Raw genomic sequence first — 25,995 nt, 5'->3', positions numbered from 1 at the left:
CTGGTATAATTGATATCCAAATATCTATTTAAAAGGTCATATTTTATATCTAAAATCTGACTGAGAGTTATGTTTTTATCCTTCCATCCATCCAGTGAGTTGGAGCTTTTCACTTGTAGCACTGTGAAGATTTCTGCTGGGAAACCTAACACATTGAATGAGCAGAAAATATTTAAAATAGATCTGACCCTACAGTTTCTGATAGACGTGTGGAAGTTGCATTGTTACAGAATTTGTATGTATAGCTTATGCTGTAATTGCAAAGGTCCGAGCCACGTTCAGAAGAGGTTAATGGGATTGTCAAAGTGAAAATGTTTCTCAAACGTGCAGACAAACAAGTGAGCAGGCAGAGGAGACCGTGCCTGAGCGGCAACGGTAACCATGACACGGTCTGCAGAGGGGAGCTGAATCACAGGCACCGCACACAGAATCACTCAGCAGAAGCAAAGACAGGCTGGATCGATACAGGAGTGGCAGATGTTAGGCTTCTTTTTCATTTCAAATGAGAATTAAGACCACCTCCCCTAAAAGAAAAACAAAACAAACGTGACTTGTCTGCTTGATTATTCATAAAGGCTCAAGCAATGGTTTTAATGTGGAATTTGAGAAAGACCGATAAGCAACAACTTGACTCGTATCTCGTGACTTTGTCACAAACACAATCTGAAAAAATGTTATTTTAAAAAAATGAAGCAAACAAGACAAACAAGAAGAGTGAATGAACTGAAGTTTCTGTGACATCCCTGATGTGGTTTTTGTAAAGTCAGCATTACAGGTTGCTGTTTCTTGCAGCAGAGGGATTTCATTGTTTTAATGCAAAACTATTTGTTGCTGTTATTTTTTATAGCTAGCCATTGCCCTAATTTACAACAATACAGATGTAAAAGGAGCCTTTTCCTCTAAATATAACTAGAACTGCTCATTTGCACGTGGCCCAGTCCCAGTACTGCAGGAGTAGATCAAGTTTAAGAACATTTTTCATTTTATCAATTCACTTGTTTTTGTTCTTTGAAAATCTGACATTAGTGATATTCTTAAATGAACCAATTCTTCTGTTCCCTTTCAATAAACAAGTTGAGATTTAAAAACACAGAGACAGAAAACAAACTTCTGGTTGATGCTGGTTAGTTTCTTGCAGGTTTTTGTTGTCGGACGTTTCTGCCGTTTGCTACTTTGAATGAAGGTTTCTCTGAATGGTTTGGAGCTTCTGTCCGGCCTGATCTCAGAGGGCACATCAGCGCTGTAATGAGATGACTCTGGGTGGTGCATTTGCAGAGAGAGGAGGGAGGAGTGGGTGGTTGTAGGCGGGAGGGGGGCCGGGGGGTCTACAGTTGGATTACATGTCGTCACTTGAAACATGTGCTCTCATTCACTGACTAATTGCACTTTATTATGTTGTAATCACAACATCCACAGAGAGGGATGACAAAAACTAAACAGTGGTTCTCCAGCCAAACCACCCAGCACTCCATGCAGTAATTGCCCCCCTTGGCTTTGATGAATAAGGAGATGATTAACCTTAATTCCCAGACAGCATTGGAGCATTAGCAATGAATGAATTAGGGGAAAGTGGCTGTGACTAAGTGACTTAATATGGTAAATTGCTTGAGCATCTAAAGTGACACCAGTGATCTATTTGCTCAAGGCCCTTTTCCCGCTGCCAGTGATTCCAGGTCTGAGCCTCTTCAGTTTGGTTCTGGCCGGAAGCCGAGCCGTTTGCTGTCCCTGCACCGCGCGGAAGGTAATCATCCACTTCACCGAAAGATTCAGCCACAACCTCACATCAGGGTATCCCAATTATGGAATCTAGATGGATTCATTCCTAACACATGGCCAACACATGGGATAATGACTGGAAGCTATCAGGGTAAAATCTCCAGCATGTCAGGGAAAATACAGTGGAGTGAGCACTGAATAGATGCCACAGTGTCCTCTCGCTTGCATTTCACACCATGCTCACTTTTAATAGGTGAAGGATTTCACCTCCCGTTCTCCCAATGTACCCGCTGCCCAGGAGAAGAACCTGCTTTTTTTTTCTTCTTTTTTTTTTGGCTACCGAAGCAAAATGCAGATTGTGTGAACAAAAACTCCACTCGCGTGGCAAGTAAATATGATGACATTGCAAGCTTGTCTTTTGCCGACAAAGTTGCAAATTTTTTTTTTTTTTTTTTTTTTTTGATGAAGCAGTAAAACAAGCCACGAAGAGTGCATCGCTGGCTGTGAGTGGAGGATGTAGACACTCCAGCTGTTTCCCGCTGCCCCCCTATTCCCACTTCCCTCACCACCTCCAACTCGCTCTTCCTGGAGCGGACAAACCTGTCTGAGGTGATCTGCAAATTAGCTGCGTGAAGTTGTTAATTCTATACTGAAAAAGAAAGGCTTCAGTTTGAGAGAGTTTGTGTTTGTGAGAAAAAAGAAAGAGAGAGAAGAGAAGAGAGAGAGAGAGAGAGAGATCGATGTGCACAACAGTCTTTGTGTGCACATCTTTTTGCCTAAAGATGCAAAGGGCTAATTTTGCTCACCAGAACCATTTTTGCTTATCAACAAAAAACGAGGAAAATATGGATCTTAGCTCATTATGGTGTTGTTTATGTTTACTCAAGTAAGCCATTAAAGCTGGGAGGGAGGCCCCTTTAACTATGAACATGTTAGTAATGTGGGCTCAGTCATTGGAGGAGGCTACTCATTACTCTTTAATGTGCTGAATAAACATTTCACCGGCTCACTGTTCCCCACTATTGTTCGCATTGTTGTGAGTGCAGCATTTTCTTATTGTTGGAGCATGGCAACAGATATGCTGCAGCGTGCAGACAGGCCACAGAGGCACACAGTGACTGGCTGCAGGAGAACCCAGGAGCTGATGGCCAAAATGCTCAGGGACATGATGCTGAGGACGGTATTAAAACCATAACCCGACATTGAAATGTGACATTGCATAGAAGGCATGGATCTGCCTTCTATGTCATGAAATGATAATACAAAAATTACAAAGGAAAAATTTTCACCACATGCAAAGGCTAAAACACAGTAACAGTGGTTGGTTTGTATGTGTGCATTACTTAGGTTGGTATAGACACCTGTTGTGAATTTCAAGTCAGCATTTATATCCATATTTAGATATGTTTGTCAAAATAACATCAGCTCATTCCCATGCTGAAGATTTCATTTAGCAGTAAAAGAGCATTAAACTTTGTAGGACTGGGGCCTATAAGCCAATTTGAATAATGAGCTGAGCTTAACGCAGTTTGATAACTAGATTTAAATGACATTTTTGTGAAATGCCTAGAGGACATATTTGTTGTGAAATGGCACTATAGATATTAATTTGGGTATTAATTCCTGACAGTCAGGTGGTGCTCACATTTGGCATTTACGTTTTTAATAGTAATTTAGAAAAAATAGTAAGTTAGAATTTGTAAATTAGATATTTTAGTATCCATGCTAACTGAGCAAAATGTGCATATCTGTATCTTAAAAGAGAGGTACACATTTATCACAGCTTTATCACTTTGGGCCTTTTATCTGCTCTGATGTGTGTCTCATTTTAAAGCAGTTTATTTAAGTGACTTTTTTATCTTTTCGTAATTACTGGTTCCATGAATACGAATTTCAACTGACTGAGATTTAACTTTGGTTTTCAGAACCTCACTGGCAAGGAAAAGATGCATTCTATACAGGCTACAGATGGGGCTATAAAGAAATGCCAGAGTAATTCATATCAGGGGAATAATAATCAAATATGCATTGATGGCAGGGTGCGGGTGAGAAGTCAGGGACACTTCGCATTGGTATTCCAGTGACTACTGCAGTCAAAGGTGCAGAGTTGAGGTGGGGACTAAAAATCAGCCCAACAGACCCAGGGCAGCTTATTGGGATCGAGTGTGAGCCCAGTCACTGGCTTAGATGGGCTCAAAGCAGGGCTCAACCCATCACACGCTTGTCAGAAAGACACCTGCCGCAGCGAGAGGAGTTACATACATACCCCCACCCTTCCTCCACCCACCCCACACACACAGACACACAGATCTGACTGTTTCTACTGCCATCTTAACCCGCTGTGATGCTCCACTGTTCCTCTCATATTGCTGTTTTCTGATGCTTTTCTTTTCAAACATGTTCCGTGTTGTTCATCAGCATGCTGGGCATATTTGAGATTCAAAGCTGAAGTAAAAAAAGCCTGTGGGGAAGAAAAGTACAGTTTCTTTTACTTCTGGAGTTTCTCTTGACAGAACAAGAGAAACTTCACCAGATCCACCAAACAATGATCTGGTGTTTTCATCCTAAAGTAAATTTCACCTAACAACAAATCTAAATTAAAGAGCTTTAATAATGTTACTTATTCCTGTTCTAACTGGAGGAGCCAGGCAGCTGAACCATTACATGTCATTTACCCAGAATGCATTGCAGCATAAACTACATGATGACAAACCTGTGACAATATTTTATTAAAATTGATAAAAACTAATTAACCTAGAGTATTATTACTGTATTGTTTTTACATTTAAAATAAACATTTTCAAAATAAGGTCTATTTTTAAAACTAATCATGGATCCCTTTAAGATAAAATGTTACCTTTTTGTAACTTTTTAACTCAAGTTAAGGCAACTTGTTAATGTTAATTTTTTACTCTGAAGTTTTTACAGCTTTAAAATGTTCATTCTTTTATTACAAATTATTTCAGTGAGTCTATATGAGAAACAAATACATTTTAAGGCAGTCTTTCAACGTTTTATGGCAATCATTTTATTCAAGTCAGGAAAACCGGGGGGTTCCTAACCAGCTGGCTGGTTCCCCTAAAATTCAATTAATTGTAGCCGGAACTGTGGAATTAAAAGACATCAGGCAATAAGTAAAATACCAAACTGGTTATGTCAAACTTTTTGCAGAAGAAAAAAAAATCCTAGAAAGTAATAAAATATAAAAGATGAGAGTTCTGCTGAGAAACAAGATGGTGATGAAATGTTCTGAAAATGTTTAGAAGAGTGTGCCATGTGACCATGACGCCTCAAACACACGTGTGACAACATGCATGTTTTGTGCATCACAGCTGCAACTTATTTTCTTAAGTTTTAAGAATGTATTATTTCTAGTTTATCTCTCAAAATTCTAAGCTGAAGTCCCTTTAACATATTTCATTAAGTTTTGTTCGGTAGTGTTTGGACTACATGAGTCCAGCTGAATAAAATCCAGTGTTATTCATTACTGTATTGCTACATTTTCTCCCATTTGTATGGAAACAGAAATGGAGCACCTGATTTTTCACATAAAACATTAGGATTATGGCATTGTTTTTGTTTCAATAAGTTCAATTATAAACCCATTTTGACTTCATTCGAATTAAGTCCCATCAAGTGATATGGGTAAGATGCACACAGTGAGCTTTTTGTTGTCAGCGTTTAAATCTCAAGCATTGAATCTGCTGTTGGAGCTAAAACATGGTGAAGCTTTGGGGGTACTGATGCCTCATGTCTCTGCTGGTATTTTACTCATTGTCTCAGGTTGATAAGACAGGAATGTTTTCCTTGTTAGTGCAGCTTTAATGGTGTCTCCAACAATTTGGCGGCACTCTGTTGTTGGTAGCTGCACGTTGCAGTAGATCGCTGTCAGAGCTGCGCTTTAACGGCAAGAGGTTCTGCCTCTGTCAAATGCACACAGCTTGCTTGTGTCATACTCAATTATGGCTCCACCACTTTCCGTGAGACAGTAATTGAGCCGGGGGCACTCCCTCTATTTAAAACCACAGGGGCTCTGCAGATCTCATTGTGTCCCATGAAGGCTCCACCTATGCTGATTGCCACAAGCACAAGCCTCAGTAAGAGACCTAGTAGGGCCAGTTGGGTGAGCCTGTGTCCTCCAGGCACTGTTGGGAGCAATGTGTCAATGCCGCACACATACACTCACGCACACACGACTTTAAACCACCTATCAGTCACTCAGCAATATTACTTCCTTGCCAATTAAATAAAATATGTATTAGTGCATTTTCTGTCATCATCAGGCAACGTTAAATGGAGCGAAAGTGTCTTTTCTCCTAAAATAATTTTCTCCTAAAATAATTTGTTTGTAATGCTTAGGTCAAACTTGTTTTGGTAAATCTGATATTTTACATTTTTAAAAGTTTCAAAATATTATACACACTTAGCTTAGATATATGGAAGAGAAGTTGTGCCTCTCTAGAAGAGCTCATTCTGTTTTAACCATCTCATGTGTAAGTGGGTCCTTTTTGACCCAGTGAGATCATCTTTTACAATATCTTTGTAATGAAAAGTTTTCATCACTTCATATTCCAGGTGTTCCTCAAAAAATATGCTACTGATATTACGCAATTCAAGTTTTTAATTTACCTTTTATACATTTTAAGAAATAGCATGTTTTATATTACTACCCCATTCTTCCATAAGAGGGTAAAAATGACCCTCATTCATTTCCGATGGAATTTAATGAGAATCTTTGTTTCTTACCAAATGTGACTGTCAGGAAAACATTTTTTGTGAATCATTCACACTGAGTCCTAAGTTACACCTGAATAATAATATTCTACACTGCAAGAACTTTTACATAAAATTATTATCTTTATGTTTACCTCACAAATGTGTGTGTGTGTGTTAATCAGAAGTACTTTGATAGTGTTATTGTCACAAATCAACATATTAGCCTTCTTCAAAGTTAGCCAACACTAGTTATCTAACCAACTAGCTAATATTACCACTTATACTTTATTGTACATGTGTACTATTTGTGTATAGTACACAAATAGTACACATGTACTCTGTGTGTCTGACACACACAGAGTGTGTGTCAGACACACACTCTGACACACACTCTGTGTGTGTCAGAGTGTGTGTCAAAATCTTTTGGTTTTCTTAGATGAGAAAACCAAAAGAGAGAGAATGTGTTGAATGACATGCAAAACCTGTTGATCAATGTGTTCAAGGTTTGTTCTTTTATTATCTCAATAAATAAAATAAAAATTCTTAGCTATATAAATAAATGCAAAAATAAATGAGCTGGAAAAGAATAGAGTGTATTCTCCGGGTTGGGGAGAAAGTCCTGCCCCAAGTGGAGGAGTTCAAGTATCTCAGGATCTTCTTCACAAATAGAAAATTGCAGCAGGAGACAACATAGCGTCTGCAGTGAAGTGGGTTCTGTACCAGTCTGTCATGGTGAAGAGAGAGCTGATCCAAAAAGCAAAGCGCTTGATTTAGTGGTCGTTCTAAGTTCCTACCCTCATCTCTATAGATGAGGGTAGGAACTTAGAACGACCACTCAGCAATAGTGGTCGTTTCCCATTATGTTTGGGAAATGTCCGAAAGAGCGAGGTCACAGATACGACCGGCCGAAATTAATGTTCCCCGTATGATGTCTGGGCTCTCCCTTAGAGATAGGGTGGAAAGGTCAGATGTCCAGGAGGGACTCAGATTTGAGCCGCTGCTCCTTCAAGTCGAGAGGAGCCAGGTGAGGTGGGTGGGGCATCTGGTCAGGATGCCTCCTGGACGCCTCCCTGGTGAGGTGTTCCAGGCAGAGGCCCCTTGAAGACCCGCTAGAGGGACTATGTGTATGTTCTGGCCTGGGAACGCCTTGGGATTCCCCCTGAGGAGCTGGAATAAGTGGCTGGGGAAAGTTTGGTCCTCCCTACATAGGCTGCTACCCCATTGACCCGACCCCGGATAAGAAAATGGATGACATAAGAAAATGGATGGATGGATGGCTGAATAAATAAATAAATGCACATACATACATACACTCACATGCATGATACACATAGCTTAATAGAATACAGACAGTAATGTTATAGCTAGCTTGGTTATCTAGCTAGTTTCAAGAAACGTTCTCTTTTGCAATCCCCCATGCCCACAGACTTAATAGATGTCGACATTGTCCATTATTGACATTTCATCATTACTGTTGTAAAATTGCTATTGCTATCATTTCGTTTTAAAAATGTTCTGCAAATTGTTCTGAGAATGTTTTAAAAAGTGAAAAATTAAAACATTTCAAACATGAAAAAATTAAAACATCAAAATTAAAACAAACATGAAATAAAACACAGTGGAAAGTATTATACAAAACATTATTTTGAATAAAAATGACAAAAGTAGCATAAACATTGATTGTATCTCGGGTCAAAAAAGACCCAGTCACTGAAGACTGTACAGTCAATAAGTCATGTGTCAGAGGGCTAAAAGGGTTAGCATAACCCTATCCCTCTAATTCTCCATATACAGTATGTCTTTCTATCTTGACATGTAATTTGCATTGATTTCCAATCATTTTGTATTCATTTTTAGGGCCTAAACTTGAACTTCAACCAATAAATCTAACATTAGCAGTATACGACTAACCCTAAACTTTGGACCCCATGATGACCAACGGGTTCTGACAATGTTATATTTGTAGAAAAACACACACACACACAACTATCTTCACAAAAACTTTATTTTGACATACATTTATTTTTCAAACCTCTTAGCCTAACCCTTGCCCATTCCCTAAACCATTACCAGTACGCTTAACTCTAAACCTCACTTAGTTTCAATTCCCACCTTATACCTGACCCAAAAACAGCATTTCTTGTTATTAGGACTGAGCTGACAGCCACATAAGGAGCATTTGGTACCCACAGTGTAGTATGTATTATGAAAATGGTCATTACAATGTATTGAATACACACACACACACGCACACCCCCACAATCTGAAAAACAGGGCACTTGGGGCATCGAGGTGGGAAGGGGCAGATGCTTCTCCCACTGCACCTTCAGCATTTGCCTGGGCTAGAAGAAACTTTCGTATAACTAATTGGATTGAGAACTTTCACTTTAATGCAGCTGAGGATTACACTAATTATCTATTGTAATTACTGTGTTCAGTGCGTTGGACTGGTCAGTTCCCTGTGGCAAGTTGCAGCAAAACGCAGGTGCTGCCATGCAGTTCCCAGCATGACTGCCGAAGACAGAGAGTAACTGAAAACAACAGCATATTCAGCAAAAGTTTTTCCCTGAGTAAAGAAGGACTATAGAAACGCAGTTTGGACATGTTCCACTCTGATGACTAGTGTTCTGAACTTTCTTGCTGAAACCCCCTGCTGGACAGGATTACTGCAGAATAATAATAAAAAATAAACAAAAAAAATGTCTAAGTCCTTGGGCAGTAGTAGGAGTCAGGGAGAGTTTTAAAAAAGAAAAAAAACAAAAAAACAGGTTGTTACCACCCAAGTCCAATAATCTTTTTCTGCTCTAACACTTATGAAGATGAAAAGCAGAGATCCAAATCATGTTAACCATAGCTGACTTATTCATATTTAGGCTGATTTCAGTCCATAATCTCTCGGCTCAGATGTTCACTCGGCTTATTAATACATGAAAGAAAAGGCCTAAGTCTATAAGTCTGACATGAAAATTTAAACACCCTTGCATATCTTGTCTTTCATCTGTTTAAAGGGAACTACCCTTCATTTGTAGATAAAAACATGGCTGCTGCAGAGTGAAAGTTAAACGACCAGCACCAGTTATGGACCACCCTCTATGTTGATGAAACTCTTGGGTAGGCTGTACATGCTGCCCTTTATAGTGCAAATCCACACACTCTTAGATAATTGAAATGATTTGCTTGACATGCTTTCCTCTTAAGAGAAATGATGTAGAGACATGATAGGTGTACTTCCTGTGGCGGCTAATGGGACACACAGCAAGCCTGCTTCCAGAACAGAAACTTTATGTTTCAAATAAAAGAATAAAGAAAAGGAAAAGGAACTTGAATAAAGTTGTTTCAAATGAAAATCAACACTAAAAACAAAAGGCAAGAGTGAAACAAAAACATAAAATATTTCATTAGTTAATGAGTTAATCTGTATATTATTCTGTCCTCATCCAGTCCAGGAGGAAAACCCAGATGTTTCCCTTATAGGTAACACTTTCCATCTTAATGCGCCATAAGTTTGTGTTCCTGACCAGAACAGGACTTGGCTGGTACAAGGGTCAATGAAACGGAACAACTGCTGTACTTCGATCTACCCCTGGATGACATGACTCCTCTCTATATCTCTAAGGCTGATGCAGGACATCCTACAGAGGAAGCTCATTTCAGTCGCTTGTATCCAGGGTCATATACACCAGAACCAAACATGGAGAAGCCACATTCAGCTTCTATATACATCACAAATCTGGAACAAACTTCCCGAAAACTACAACTACTTTTTGGGAACAATTTCAGAGTTAAACTCATACTATATAGATTTATGCACATAAAGCAACAATCTTTCAAGCTTTTGTTTTGTGTCAATTTTAAATTTATTGCACAAACAAAATTCATTGTCTCAGAAAATCTGAATATTGCTTAACATCAACTGAAAGATAAGCAGTTTTAATGTATAGAATATGTAAAGCAAGAAGCACATAACTGACCTTGAACATCGTTTTTCTTACAGAGATGTAAACACTTGACAAGTTTGACCCAGCTCCATGGAAAAACTCTTGTATCACATGAGACTGAACTAAATCCTTTAATTTCACATAATATGGTTTTGAGATTGCCAAATGGAATGGCAATGAATTCATGATGAAATGTTTCATATTTGCTTAAAACTCTCAAAAGAATGTGGCCTTGTCCCTTCCAGCTCCGTCTGAGGCCTTGATGTCTGCTTCCTGCCAGTTATTATCTTTAGTATTTTGAGAACATTGTTTCTGAGAAAAAGTGAATACTATTTTAAAAAGTAGTAGAAACCTTTTTTATTTTATTTCTGAAGACCATCTAATGTGGACATAGTCAAAACGTGTTTATTAGAGCTGAGTCAGTGAGTCATGTGGAATGGAGTGATGATGGATAGATGGGGACAAGATGGACACAAAGATGGACTTCTGACCAGTTGATACACAGAACCAAGAACTTTTCCTAATCGAGTCAACAAACATGTTTTCCCACTGGTTTAGAGTTTGGATGCATAGTTTTGATTAACTAGAAGAGTTTTGAATCAGTTTAGCAGATTGCTTACAGTTCTAATTGTTTCTATTGTCAGGGCCACTTTTATTAATTTTTCCAAACTTTCTCTAGGAAGTTATTTAACACTTTAAGTTATTAGTGTAAGCCGTGAGTTTATTTGTCTTCCACAGAAAAACTGAATAATAATTTTCCAACTCTTTAAGAATATCTTCTAGGTTGTTAGGCTAGAAGTTTGTTTTTGCCCTGTTAGTTAATCAATAATTAGTGTGATTACTAAATAGTTTAATTGTTGATTCTTCTGTGACCAATTTAAAACTTTAATTTCTAATTTAAATTAATTTATTGTGAGTTTTAGACCAGAACCACCACAACCCGATACCTTCAGATAAGAAGGTGGATTTGTGTGTGATAAGAAATCCTTATCTAATATGATTAATATGACTCTTAATAAATAAACTGATTCTTTTCATATTGGTCCACAGACCTTTGACAAATGCAGTCTAAGCAATATATACATATATACATATATATTGCTTAGACTGCAAGATATATGTAGTCTAACCGTATATATGGTTAGACTACATATATAGTCTAAGTAATATATCAAGATCATGATTGACTGCATTAATTGTAAGAAAAACATTGCACAGTCCTGGAGATTTGTCAACTTTTGTAAACTACATATATATATAGTTGTACATTTATTTTAACTTGACTTTGTGTAAAAAGGAAAAAAAAATAACACAATGTATATTGACGGAATATACTAAATAAAATACAAAGCAACATTTCTAGATGAATTTATGCAAATAAGAATCCCCGGACTGTCTGAGTTGATTTGTTTACTTTGCTGTTCTGGCCCTCCTGTGTTCGATAAATTGATGTCTGTCTCATTTTAACTTCTAGTTCAAATTCAGCATTGTAAAGTTGAAAAATAACAACTGCAAACAAAGAACAGAACAATTTCTGAATCTCCATTCTATTGTGCAGCGAATGTGAAAACATTTTAGAGAGGCATACAATTTTAAACCAATAATGACTATTAGGAGGCGGAACTTGCCTCCGAGACATAAGTGCTTTCCTGCTTGTATTTTAATCAATCCTGACAGATGCTGTGAAATGTTAGTATGAACAACGCGCTCTATGAGATCTTTAACAGCCTTGTATCCAACTCTTCATGTCCAGGGTTAAAAGTTGGCCAAGCGCTCTTCCTTTATATCCAGATCTCTGCCAAATATCTGTCTTGGGTCAGGTCTCCCATCTAGAGTGTAGGCTGTTATAGTACAGAGTCAAGGCTCTACTCAGAGAGTTTGCTTGTCAGAGCCTGAGGCCTTGGCACTCCTGATGGCTGCTGGCCTCCAGTAATCAACCAACCCCCTCACTCCTTCTCCTCCTTCTGCTTTTCTTGTATGAGAGAGTGAGGACCTGGTAGATGGGAAGGACCCCAGCCTGAAGTCTGGAAAACTTTGCTCTCTGCTCTCAGTGTTCGCTGCATGTCTCCCTCCTCTACCCCCCCAACACTCCTCACCACCCCGATGCACCACATCACCTCCTCTGCTGCACTCTTGACATACCTTCCATCTCCTCTGTTAAAATAATGCTAATGCAGAGGCCAGCTAACCAGCACATGGCTGTCTGAGGCCAAAAGCTCCCGAGGAGGTGCTTTTGATTTTCAGCTCCATTGAGCTGCACTTATTCAATATTTACTCTCGAAGACCTCTGCATTAATTTTACACCAAACTTCTAAGAGGGTCTACTTAGAAAAACCCTGCGAAGGGCCTTATGAAGCACTCCTAAGCCCAGCCCCCCAACCCGCACACACCCTTACACACACAACTCCAGATTCACATTCCTCTTCTGTGTGCTTCACTGAAGGCTTCATTCTCTGCTCATCTTTGGCTCTAGTGGGAAGGCCAATCCTGAGCTAGTTATTGTTATTGCGCTGTTCTATCATTACCACTAACCTTGACTCCTGGCTGCTTGCTGTAATCACATGGAGCCACTAGGGAGGCAGTCTGGCCTGGGGTGAATTATTAATTAGCAAGGTTGGTCCTCCCCTTCAGCGGTCCCTGGGAGAGGCGGTGTGGAAAGGGGGGGCTGTTAGGGGTTACCCACCATGCAGATGGTATTAACAAACTTATCAAGGTAAGAGGGATCAGCTCTCTGAGCTACTTGTGGAATTGTTAAGCAACACAAAATCAATAACCAACAGAGCACCGCTTCCTGCCATGTATGATGCGTGCCTCCTACTCTCCATTCTTGTGAAATGTTGTACAGCATGATTATGGGTGGAGCTGGGGTGGGGGTGTTCATTAAGATGAACTTCACAGGCTTCCTCTCTGGGGACATGCAGGAGGAAGATGAATTTCAGTATTAAACTAATGATCAACTTCTACATAAGGTAAAAAAACAAAGCAAACCTTCCAAATATCTTTACCGACCTTTCTACACCTTGCCCCAAGCTAACACGGAGCTAACACATGCACACACACGCCCACAAACACACACACACCACATGAAGCTCTGTTTGACAACAACACACCCTCACTCAGAGAGGGACAGACTGCACAACTACTGATGTGCAGTTACCTCACCGTGTGTTTTTGAGAGCCTTAGTCCGCTTGTTTGGCTTATTCCCTGGGGTCATTCATTTCCCAGCACCCCCGACTCTCCACTCCTAAACAGCAGAGACTACTGGGACCACGACCGAAGCTTTGATCTTCTTACAACTCCCTTAAATCACAGGGAGGAAGGAAGGATTTTCTCCAAAGGCTGTCTCCATGCTTCAATGTCCCAGTAGGACTGATCCAAGTCATATATAAAACTGAGCGACTTGTGGAGCAAAACAGTTCTCCCCTGAGTGGAGAAACAGATACTGTGCCTGCCACTTTGCTACTTTGCTGATGAATACAGGTAATGAAAAATGTATTACTGTGTGATGTACAGTACCTTCAGCAACTCAAGCTAATGTAAACTTATTCTTTTAGAAATGCATTGTGTACAAGTTAATATGAAAAGCTGCTTGAGAAATCAATTTCTACAAGTTTCAGTTATTTTTTTACCTTTTATGGTTTAGTTCTCACTGGTTCAAATCCTTGAAGTAATAACTTGCAAGCAGCTTAACAATTCTGCTTATAAGTTCCAGTAATGTGTGATGTATTTGTAGTCTTATAAAATAACTAATTTTGGTGGCCGATAAACTGCACCAACGGTTACAACGATAAACGATAATGTTGTTGTTTTGATACCATTTTCAATTTATGTCATGGTAATGGCATGACAATGTAAGGGCACCCTCTTAAACTTTTGTCATCTAGAAAGAGAAAAACAATTATTGACCACATTTTATTTGATCATATTTGTATGATGATGTATTGTACATGTTCTCTATTTTGCTTTTGAAAATATCAAAGGTGGTGTCGAGGCTGAAGCGCTCCAAAATATGCTTAAATTTCACAAGAAAGACAAAACCAGAGCCAGTCACAACATGTTCAGAACCTGAATCACAACAGTTGACAACACAGCCTGCAATCCATTTGACCAATGCAAGGGTTTGATACTTCGCATTCTGGTTATTGTATTAATAACAGCATGCGAACAGCATTAATAACAGCATATTTTAATAAAATATATTTTTATTAAAAAATATTTTAATAAATGACCAAATATTTTCTGACAAGCCTTGTTTATTATATATATATATATATATATATATATATATATATATATATATATATATATATATATATATATATATATATATATATATATATATATATATATATTAAAAACCTTCTTGTGCACATTGTTGCATTTCATGTTAAAATGTTTTAATTTTATTTGAACTGAATATGATATATTACATATTTGGAATGAAACCGTTAATTTCTTAATTCAATGAGAATTAATAACAGAATCAATTAGATTGAATTAATAAAAGAGATTGATAATGTAATCAGTATCAATTAATTCTTATCAATTCCCATCCTCAATCTTGACTTTACTGTATATCATTCTATGAGTTATTTCATTATTTTATTGGTTAAATGTGCTTTTAAGAATGTATTTATAAATAATAATTGATACTAAACTATTTGTTTTTTTGTTTTTTTTTCTTCTGTTAAACAGGTGGCGTCCCAACTTGCTAATTTTGATCTAAATTACTAGCTTTGTAATAGTTGCCTTAAATAATTATTGTTATACATACCAAAACCAAACCTATTGTTGCACAAATGAAAGCAACTAGTTCAAATGAATGTATGACAAAAAACAAATTTCAAAGTACTTTCAAGAAAATAACATTTTTCATACTTTAAAAAAAAAAAAAAGATTTATCTATGGTTTGGGGAGTATAAATAGCATCAGAAACCAATCCAAAGCCTCAGTGTAGGACACAAACAATCACTGAGCAGTAATTATCACACAGTTGTGAAACTGGTCAGTAGCAATTACAAAACTAAAAGTAAAGTGTTTAATTTATTAGACAGTAATTATATTTTAAGTGTAATTTGTAAGATTTCAGATCATTAATTATGAACAAGCTATCAAAACAGAGAGGAAAAAAGTAATAACAATGATGTCACGTTCACAAATGGTGTAATTCTTTTGTAAGGCTCTTTGCTGTCATCAATAGGACACGAGTGTCAGTTAGTGAGAGCTGTTGTTTGCCTTCTTACAGTACTCTGCACACATTTCAGTAGCAATAATTATTCTATTGAAAATAGAACAGAAAACTCCATAAAAGAAAATGATATTTGTTTATTTGATAAATAAATAAAGTACAATAAAAGGTAGGGTGTCTGAGTAGAGCACAGGGAGTAAGAAACAGTTATTTGCAGAAATCTAACAATCTTAAAATGACAACATTCACTCATCTGCAGTGAATGTTTTCAGAGGTTTAACAAGAAAATAAGAAGTTAGCATTCTTTGTTTCAAGGCCAATTTAAGTAACATTAGTCTTTTTCCTTTCATATTTGTTTTCATGTCAGTGTTGTAATTTTTCAGTAACCAAAACAGATTTTGTTTTTTTGATATAAAGCGTAAGGTATCAACATTTAGCCTCTCTACTTAAAATACCAATGAAAAATCATTACTGGTGGTTAATAAAGAAGTGTGATTATGCTCTTATTTTGAAACGTAATTGGAAGCTCTATCTTAAGAGAGGCAGAAGAAGTAAGTATGAAGATGTTGGTAATGATGGTGCCCTTCACCATCAAGACCACAGCTTTGAAAATGTTCAATCATTTTAATTTTGATATTTATTTCCATCCTTAAATTTTACATCAGTCCCTTTAGATTATCCCGTATCATCATGTTCCATGGATGTCCTATCTTTTCCAGGCTTTAAAACATATTCCTCATGGGTTGAAAAAAAAAATAAAAAAACTTCTTTATGAAGGTGATTAATCATGTTTATAAACATGTTGTACAGCCGAGGCAGTATTTTTGAGAAGAAATATCTTATGGAAATAAAGGATCTATGAATGGCTGTGGAAGCAGGTCCTCAGGGAGTCATTTGTGACCCAACTGGAACTGTGTGAGCTGCACAAGTGCAATAAAACACACTTTTTACAGATTTCAAAGTAACTTCCTAGCTCTTGCTTCTGTCAGCCATAAACTGAGAATAAACACCGCTATATATGGGACACTCATAAATGCCTTCATAATTCATTCCTTTGGGGAGAAACTCAAGTAGATTAAGTTGTTTCTGCGTTACTGTGCATTCATGTGAATAATATCCCAGCAGCTATCCTCTCTACCCCATCCCTGCTCCCCAGCTTGTGTGATCTGGATTTCAACGGACAATAAAAGTACATGTAACATAATGCACATGATTACCCCCAGGGATATGTAGGTATTACAGACCCTCATATACCATTGCATTACATTCATGTCACTGTCCGCTGTGAAATAATTACTTTCTAATATTTTCATAAAATGCAAATTTGCAATTTTCTTTTGCCCTCATTCATTACTCTTCTTTAAATACAGTTTAGTTTCTGTTATTAAACCCCAGAGCCTCCATCATAGCTCTATTTTGTCACATGATTTGGATCGTCTGTACCTTTATGCACGGCGGTCAGCTGGCGCCTGCCAAGCCTTAAAATACAACAATACAAACATAATGCCTACACAGCCCTGTGGATCTGGAGCTCATAGGCTGATAGAAGAAAAAGACGTAAAAGACATAACACACCCAAGAAAGGGAATCCAGGAGAGCTGAGTGCCAGATTTTTGATCAAAGCACCTTTTGAAGTCAGCACAGGAGGACTGTGTGTGTAGGTGCGTGTGCGTGTGTGTGTGTGTGTGTGTCTGTATAGAAGCCAAACAGAAGGAGAGAGACTGAGAAAGCATGCTTACCTGTCTTGATTGGCAAACACAGAAAAAAATTCTCCAATACTTAGAAAATTTGCAAGATTACAGTCCGATATTTTAAAGGTGATAAAGATGAAAAGGTCAGCTTGTAGAAATGTGACATAAACTACAGTAACATCATGGTACAGATGTCACTGGGGAGTAAACGCACATAATAACCCTTGTCTAAAAGAGGACATGTGCTTTTACCAGTTTTTGCTAAGTTCCCTGACATAAAATAAGTAGATGAAATTACCGTGAGTCTACACCAAACTAATATACCAATGCCTAGCAACAGTGATGGATGGCAGAACTTAGACCAAGCCTGTTGAGCAAAGTTCCATTGCAATGAACTAAAAAAGTCAAATTTGCCTTCTGTCTAAACAAAGTGGGGATGTGATTGAAAAAATAGTGTAGACTGAACCAAACAAGCCTGATTTTCAACGATCTTTTCACGAGTTGATTAAAATATTTAGCACCACCTGGTGTTCAAGCAGTGTCACATCAGGTGAGTTAGTATTTTAAAAAAACTACTTTTCATTTTCCACATCGTCAGGGGAAACATAAATAAACTTAACTCTGCTTCTTCAGGTTTCTTTACATTGCAAAATATTCTAAAGCAAGAAAGTTACCTATAGGACTACATTTCATCCTGCTTATTGTGTAATTTATGGCTTCCAGGAAACTGCAAAGTGTAATGGATGCTGTTTGTCCTCATCCGACAGATCAGACCCGGTTATCCCCCAGACATCAGAGTAGCCCACATTGTTTTCAGGACACCACATAGACACACAGCATTTGAATGACAGCGTCTACTAAACATGTAGTCACTTGTCCAATCAGGCATAACCACTTCATTACTACCAGCTTGAATAACAGTTTAACCTTATTTACACTTATCCTTAGTCAACAGCTCCAGGTAGGATTTAAAATAGGATTTGGATTCTGGCCCCTGACAAACTGGTATCACAGATGTCGGCATTTTCTGATGCCACCTTCCATCACCATAATTCACCATGTCACAAAACTCAAGTCATCTGAAAATGTTTCATTGAACATTACAACGAGTTCACTGAAAACTAAAATTCATACAAAGCAAATGGAATGAACACTAACAGTAAAGTTCTGTTTCACATTTTGGTCTGAAACCAGATAAGAGACTCATCATCGTACACATGTAAAGTTGTTCTTGAAAGCTTTGGAGCTCATAACGAAGATCGAACATAAAATGTCAAACTCATTCTTGAATCATGCTGTTTTATAATACCTTGGATGATTACTTGTGAAGAATCATAGGAAAGGAAATTTTAAAAAGCAGAGTTAGTCCTCTGGTCCTCCTGTCTTGGAACAAGTACTCTCCATGGTGCTTATGTTTAATGGTTCCATAGAGAATATTACCTCCTACCTATCTGAGAGGAGCTCTCCTGAGTTAAGTAAGTTTGATAGGCTGTGTTCCCCCCCAACACCCCCAACCTGAGCTCTATGCTTCTCTGACATGGGAATAGAAGGCAGAGGCCCCTGTGAAGTGAGGAAGGAGATTTGTGCACAGCCTGTTGTTCCCTGCCTGTCTTCTGCTGTGCCGTAAAGCTTTAAACTCCCAGTGTGCACAGTTTGGAACAATGAGATCCAAGCCGCCCAGTCTGAAGAGTCCAGCCTTTGCTTATTGCTGTCTGATGTTTTAATTCCTCCTTCTGGAACAGTATGAAGCAAAATACATGGGTACACCGACGACAAACAGAATGTCTCACACCAAGGGTAAATTAGGGTTGTCAGACTATTGCAGGGAAGAGAAAATGTTCATTTGAAAATAGTAAAATGTGTCTTATCAATATGTAGTCTTTCTTGTTAAACACTACATATTGAGTTGAACTTTACAGAAAAGAGAGGCTTAATTCTGGCCATAATCAGAGTTTTCTTCTGTGTGAGATTTTGAAAGATGTTGAAAATTATTTTAGATTTTATTATAATGAACGGGAGAAAAAAACACAAGTGAAGCGTATTTACTGAGCCCATGTTGAGGCCCTTTTTATTCGGGGGCTTGAGAAGAATAGTTTCATCTTTTTTTTCTGAGTATCTTTCTGTTTGCTGAGTAAATCTGCTGCTAATTTTTTTCACCCAGTAAACGTGTTCATCATTATCCATTCATTAGAACGTATTGTTTGTTTACTGTGGCCCCATTTCCAGAGAGCCCAAAAGGGGGCCGGTGGAGTTGGAAGCCCCAAACAAAAGCTTTTCTTCCCCGCCCGCCTGGGCCTCAGAAATGCTCACCACTCAGTCAGCACAATGCCTTTCACTGAGCTTTTGGCCACTCATGAGTGACAATTGAATCACAGTGAACTTTCCCAAGTACATGTGCCGAGGTGGCTACACTGTAAAACATACTTTTGGAAAATGTGAATATTTGTATTATTTTAAATATATTTTATATTTTTATTTCTTTATCTACATTTGATGAAAATGTAGGTCACTTTTTCAGATGCCTGGATAATTCTTGATATTTCTTCTGTTTGTACCGAAGTGTGAAAGTTGATTGACTCAATAAGAACACAGAATTGATGAAATGCTCTTAATAAAGTGATAAATACCGTAAGACACCGGGCCGATGCTGCCAAGCAGGATTAGGGATGGTTTTCTTTTGTTGGATGGTTTTCTTTTGTTTTTTTGGTGTTTTTGAGGAAGCTTCAGGTTTAGTTCAGGATTTTCAGTATCACAAAGCTGATTCACTTCTTACTGGTGTTTGTCACCATGGTAATTAATTATGGAAAGAAAGAGAAAGCACTGCCTCTCAATCAATCACTGTCCCAAGAAAATGGAAACCAAAGTAAAGGACACACTCCTCCTGTGGTTCCTGTTCCTTTGCCTCATCAAGTTACACAGTAACATCTTGGTACATCAAAAAATGTCAGAGGTGCAATATCTTAGCAGAATTAAGCATCATGTTTCTAAAGTAGTGGATTAAGCTACAGTTCATTTCTGTTTGAGTCTGAAACTTTGCATTGCTGAAAGAATTTTGTAAGAATTTTTTGGTACAAGTTGCCTTTATTCGACAGTGATTTAACAGGAATAGGGGAAATTATGTGGCAAAGGAGCCCAGGGCAGAACTTGAACTTAGGATGGTTGAGTCAGGTTCTGTAGGCTCTGTAGGTTCTGTATGCGGGACGTCCGCTATAACAACTGCACCACACGACGCCCAGAATCTGATACATAGTAAGGTCCAGTAATTGTGTTTCTCAGTTGACGTTCCACACCTGTAAAGTTCTTCCCATCATTTATCATGACGACACAGTACATCACATTCGTGTTTACATTCATACTTATTCGTCAGAGGTTTATGCCGTACTTTGTGGTTGGTGTATCCAGGGGAGGTTGCTAGATAATTAAATGTCAAATTTTTGCTTAACTACAACATCAAAAATAGCAGTGAAAGACATGTTTCAGAGCTGGAAGAGTCTTCGTTTTGTTCAACAGACACGAATCATCTGAATCATGAAAAACTGTCAGAATTCCCAAAAACGTAGTTCATTCTTCAGTTTTATTCAGATTCTTTATCTAACGTCCCTTCACAACACATCACTTCAAGGAACTTTACATGTTTACTGATTCAGTCCAGTAATACATGAATCCAATTTATTCTAATTATCAAACAATCCTGTTTAGTTTAGTTCATTATTAAAATTAGTTTGAAAAGTTTCAATCTAAGCATTTCTTTAGAAACTCCTCAGTGATTCCTTTGAAAATATGGAAAATACTTTGTACTATTACAGTAATGCTTTTCTGTAATATAACAAACTGCTGATTTTAATTCAATTTCAAATCTATAAATTAGATTTATTTATTTTTTTGCCCTTGTTTTAAATAAATAAATAAATAAATAAATAAATCAGATTACAAGTCTTGGTTGCAAAGTTGGTCAATTTACACAATTATAATTTGTATTATTTATTTGGATGTAAATTTTCCACTTACCGGTACTTATTCTAGTACCGTTTGTCAGCTGATTTTTACCAATGTTGGACAAACCAAACATGATCATTTGCCAGCACAGATACAAACACTGGATGACTCAATTTGACCACAGCAGTGTTTTACAGTGTAAGGATGAATGGTGCTTCATGGAGGGCCAGGCACAGCTGCATTGCTGGGAGGTCTGCCTATTGTCTGGGCCACATAAAGGCTGTAGGAGCCGGGGACAAGGCTTTACAACTCGGCCCCAAAAGCTACTGCTGCACCCCCACCCCACCCTCTTCGCCCACGTCACTGATGCATCCAGAGATGTTGCTGACCATCTCCTGATATGACACAATAAGAGCAGGTTTATTAGAACAGGCAGTCAAAAATTCTAATTTCAAATTATTTTGAAAATGTTTTGCATGATTCTCTGTATTTATACAAAGATTTGTGATTGTTCCTTTTTTCTTTTGCTCCTTTCAGACAGCAGTATTCATCTCTTTGCTTCTTCAATGAAGCTTTTACCAGCAGCTGCTGTGAAGCCCAGATTGTCAGCCCAGGCTTTTAGCACTTGTTCTCACTTCTTGTCAGGTGCGGCTGTGTTGATGTCCGACTGAAGGAGAAGGCTGCCAGTCATCTGCTGAAGAGTCTTGTTGTAGACGGGACTGTTCCAAACACATGGTAACTTGTACAATGTGTGGAAAGAAACAAGAATTCCTTTTGTCGGCCCCTCTGTAAATTTAGTAAGATCAAAACAAACGAGATTAATCAGAGATTATGAGAACTGAGATTTTCCTTTTGTTGTACTCCTCTGTTCCAAATCAGAGAAACTTTGGGATGTTATAGCAAAAAAAAATGTATCAATAAAAATATGGATCTTCTTTAAAGAGCTGTGGATCTTTGTGTTTGTGTTGTGTTGTGATGTGACTTTGTTCCCTTTTATTGTCTATTTCTTTGTAGTCATATTATCAGCAGCCATTTTACATTGCAAAGATTAACCCTTAAGATGGCAAAGACGTACTTTATCAAATCCAAAGCACTTCACACTACATTCAGTCATTCACCCCTTCACACACACACACACGCACACACACTGATTATGTTAAGCTGCTGGACAGTGCAGCTGCACCTGAGGCTGCTATTATGGGCAAAATAGAAGAAAATCACAAAAGTTTTCTGTCTTTTTTCCTTTTTCACAAATAAAAAACTAAAAGTGTGAGCTTGGTGACAAAACAGATGTGCTTGGCATAGTGTTTAAGGGGGCATTTGTATTCAAACTGCAATACCTGGGGAAATAGTAATGGCAGCGTCATGCTGTGGGGATGCTGGATGGAACTGAACACAGAGCAATGCTGGAAGAAACCCTGGTAGTAACTGCAGAAGACTTGAGGCTGATCGTATATAGTAAATAGCCTGTACTTGTACAGCCCAAAGCACATCACACTACATTCCCTATGGAAGTAAATATGTGCCATCAGAATTTGAATTAAAAATGCCTCTGAAATTTGAATGCTGTATATTAGTGCTTACTTTTTCAGTATTAAAATAAATTCAGAATATATTTTTAACCAAGAATACCAAAACATTAGTTCTTTTTGATTTCAGTCTAGTTTAATGATTATTACTGTATAACACTAACAGTTTATCAGTGTGCTAAACTTACTCTTTACTGTAAATTGTTTTTAGTCATTCTATCATAATAATGCATAACTATTCTGTTGATCTTTTCTGGTATTTGTAGATGAATAAAAACTGCTCATAATTATAATTTGTTTGTACAAAATCTGCTAGTTTTTTTTAGGTGAAAGATACAAAAAAAGAAGAGATGTTGTTTTTTTTCCCTTTTTCATGTTTTGCCCCCTGGTCACATTATTGTTGTGTCTTCTGAAAGCCCAGGTGATACATGCAGAGTGTATGCTGTGCCCTGCTTTGTGACCTGAATGCACATGCAATGGATCAGCCTCCTGCTAATAGCAAGGACCTGTGCCTGTGGCCTTTACAGTGAGCTCAGAATAAAGTTCAAGTGTCAGAAGTTCAATTGATTTATAATGGTGAACTGGCTGTGATGAACTGCTGATGTCACAGCATTTCTCACCACTCATTTAGGGAATCAAGTAGTTTGCATACAAAGAAGACAAATGGGCCGGTGGCTGCATGTAACCTTTCTCATGTGCGTGTTCCCTGCAATCATATGCCACTGCTCCTTGGCTCTATGAGCTGTTTTTATTTATAGCCATGCTTTGCGTGTGCATTTTGTGCTCTCAGGCCTGTATGGCCCAGACCAAAAAGTAATTAAGCTGGATAACTGTGTTTGCTAGTTAGCTGAGACACACAGTGGATCCTGTATGGCTGCTTTCAAACCTACATTTCACACACGAAAACAAAAGAAAAAACTTAGCCTAACGCTACAGTATCCCCACAAAATCAAAGTAACAAACGCATCATTTGATAATATTTTTGCCTAAGTCAAGTTTTTAAATACCAAAAAAATAATGTACTTTCCTCAAGGTGGGTAAACCTTTTAGATTAACCCTTTGCTGGTTTGCTTCTATTGAATTATCAAATTTGGAGGCATTGTTTTTATTCAGAATTGTTTCAGCAAAAGTTGAATTCAAGGCTGCTCTAAATGTTTGGGAAATACAGATCAAAAACTTGCTGCTGTTGTTTAATTTTGTGAATCTGATTGTACATCTGTGACCACCAGTGAGGTAGCTTTCCTGATGAGTGGAAGGTTGAAGAATGGCTTGTAATCCTGTAGTGGTGATTTGTGCAGAAATTTCTTTTTCAGCTGCTTTTAAAGCCTGGAGGAAACAGGACAGAAGGATGAGGAGCTTAATTGATAGTTTTTTGGGGTTGAGTTGCTGGAATTGTGTCATTCTAAAGTTTAGTGAATTATAAAATAAGATAGCATCCCGTCTCCCTCTCTTATGCTCTCAGCTCTCTCTAAGAAACGTGTAATTGGGAGGAACTGACTTGATCAGTGCAGGCGTCTCACTGTTTCCATCCAGCCGTGTTTCCGTTCACACCACACCATCAAGACTAAACTCAGTAAGAAAGTAATTCACTAAAGATGATTTTCCGGACAATTATATAATGTTTAATAAATCTAATGTAAGTGACATAGTAACTAATGTTTTCACGGTGGCCTGTTGCTCTTGATAAGGAATAGATTTTAGGTTTAAGAGTTGACTCTTGTGTGTTATCTAACTTGCTATTAAGTTCCTTTTACCTATTTGCACAGGGATCTTACAGTATTTTCCTGCAGTCAGAGATCGTATTACATTACTAATGCCTCTTCCCTCTACAAGTCACTTAGACAGGACAATGATTGGAGGTTGGGGTGGGAGCTTGGCTGCATTTAGTAGATGTAACTGTTTTAGTGCCAGGAGCTTGGTGACAAAATAGATGTACTTGGCATAGTGTCAAATGGATTCCTGTCTTGATAAGGTTGGTGATATTATTGGTGAGATCCAGTGGCATATCCAGAGAGTCAGTAGACAGAATACATCACCAACAATCAGGACCTTTGGCATGTTTTTCCGGTTCCTGAATTTAGGAGGAATCTGTTTAGATCTTGTGTCAGAGCTCTTGTTGATTTTGAAAGTGGAGGTTTAACTGGATTCATTGAAGTGCAGCAAACCAGGTTTTCATTGGAATTCCTGTGATTTCAGTTTGATGCTGATGTTATGGCTGCAGCCTGCTGCAGGTTTTTCTCTGGTGTCTGGGTCAAAGACACATTTCTCCACTGTGCTGTCCAGACTGTTTGATGTAAGTGCAGACTTTATCCTGTTAAACATCTTCCTAGATTTGAAGGATGGAATTTAATATTTTTTTTTCACTCCAAGAGATTTCTAAGGGTGACTGTTTGTTGTTATGCTGGTAGGTTTCTTCATTATTAACATTGGATCAAACTGTTGTCTTATTTCCATATCCAGAATTTACCTCCACATTTACTTCAAGTTAAATCTTCTTTTTTATCACTTCAGTTTTCTGGAGAAGTTTGTCAAAGTCCTTGAAGGAGAACAGAGGTATGTTCTACTGGTTTGGCTTGTAGGCCAGAAAACTCCCACAGTCTGTAGTTTTGAAGTAATCCAGTTGTGAAGGTAGAGAGTGTAAAAGTTTATACTAAAGGTAGGTACATAAAATCGGTTTTATAAGGCAAAAGTTATCAAAAGACAAACATAATAAATCTACTGGGAGAGATGTAAGCTTTTTAGCATAATATATAATGAAACTTCACTCTACACTTTTATGAAAACATCACTCTGACACATCAGAAGTTAACACTAAAACTGAGTCTGGAAATATTTTACTGCATGAAGATTTACCTGCACTCATATGTAATATTTTATATTGTTTCAGAAAAGCTTGAAGCACTTTTAAAGTTTATTATCCAGCAAATGGAGGAGGAAGTAAAACTGTCAGTTCAGTGAGTTTTACAACATGCTGGAAAGAAATATAATAGAACTGAAATGTTAATTAAGCATGTCTAAAACCTGACCTCAAATTTCTGATAAGAAGCAAATCTAAATAATGTTTAACATCAAGACCTATTCTAGGCTGAAAAAGGTCTTAATTTTCATATCAAGTGGAATTATCTCAAATCTCTCAATATTCAGTAAAGCAGCAAAGTTAGTAACTTTGACCTGAGCCAAATATACATCAGACTTTTTTGATCTGATCTGGTCTGATCTTTCCATAAAGTAAGATAATGAATGTGAGAAAATATTAGAAGTGATTTCTAATTAAATGCAG

The sequence above is a fragment of the Gambusia affinis genome, linkage group LG03 (genome assembly GCF_019740435.1).
Source record: "Gambusia affinis linkage group LG03, SWU_Gaff_1.0, whole genome shotgun sequence".
NCBI classification, from domain to species: Eukaryota; Metazoa; Chordata; class Actinopteri; order Cyprinodontiformes; family Poeciliidae; genus Gambusia; species Gambusia affinis.
Note: the sequence above shows the minus strand (reverse complement) of the source record.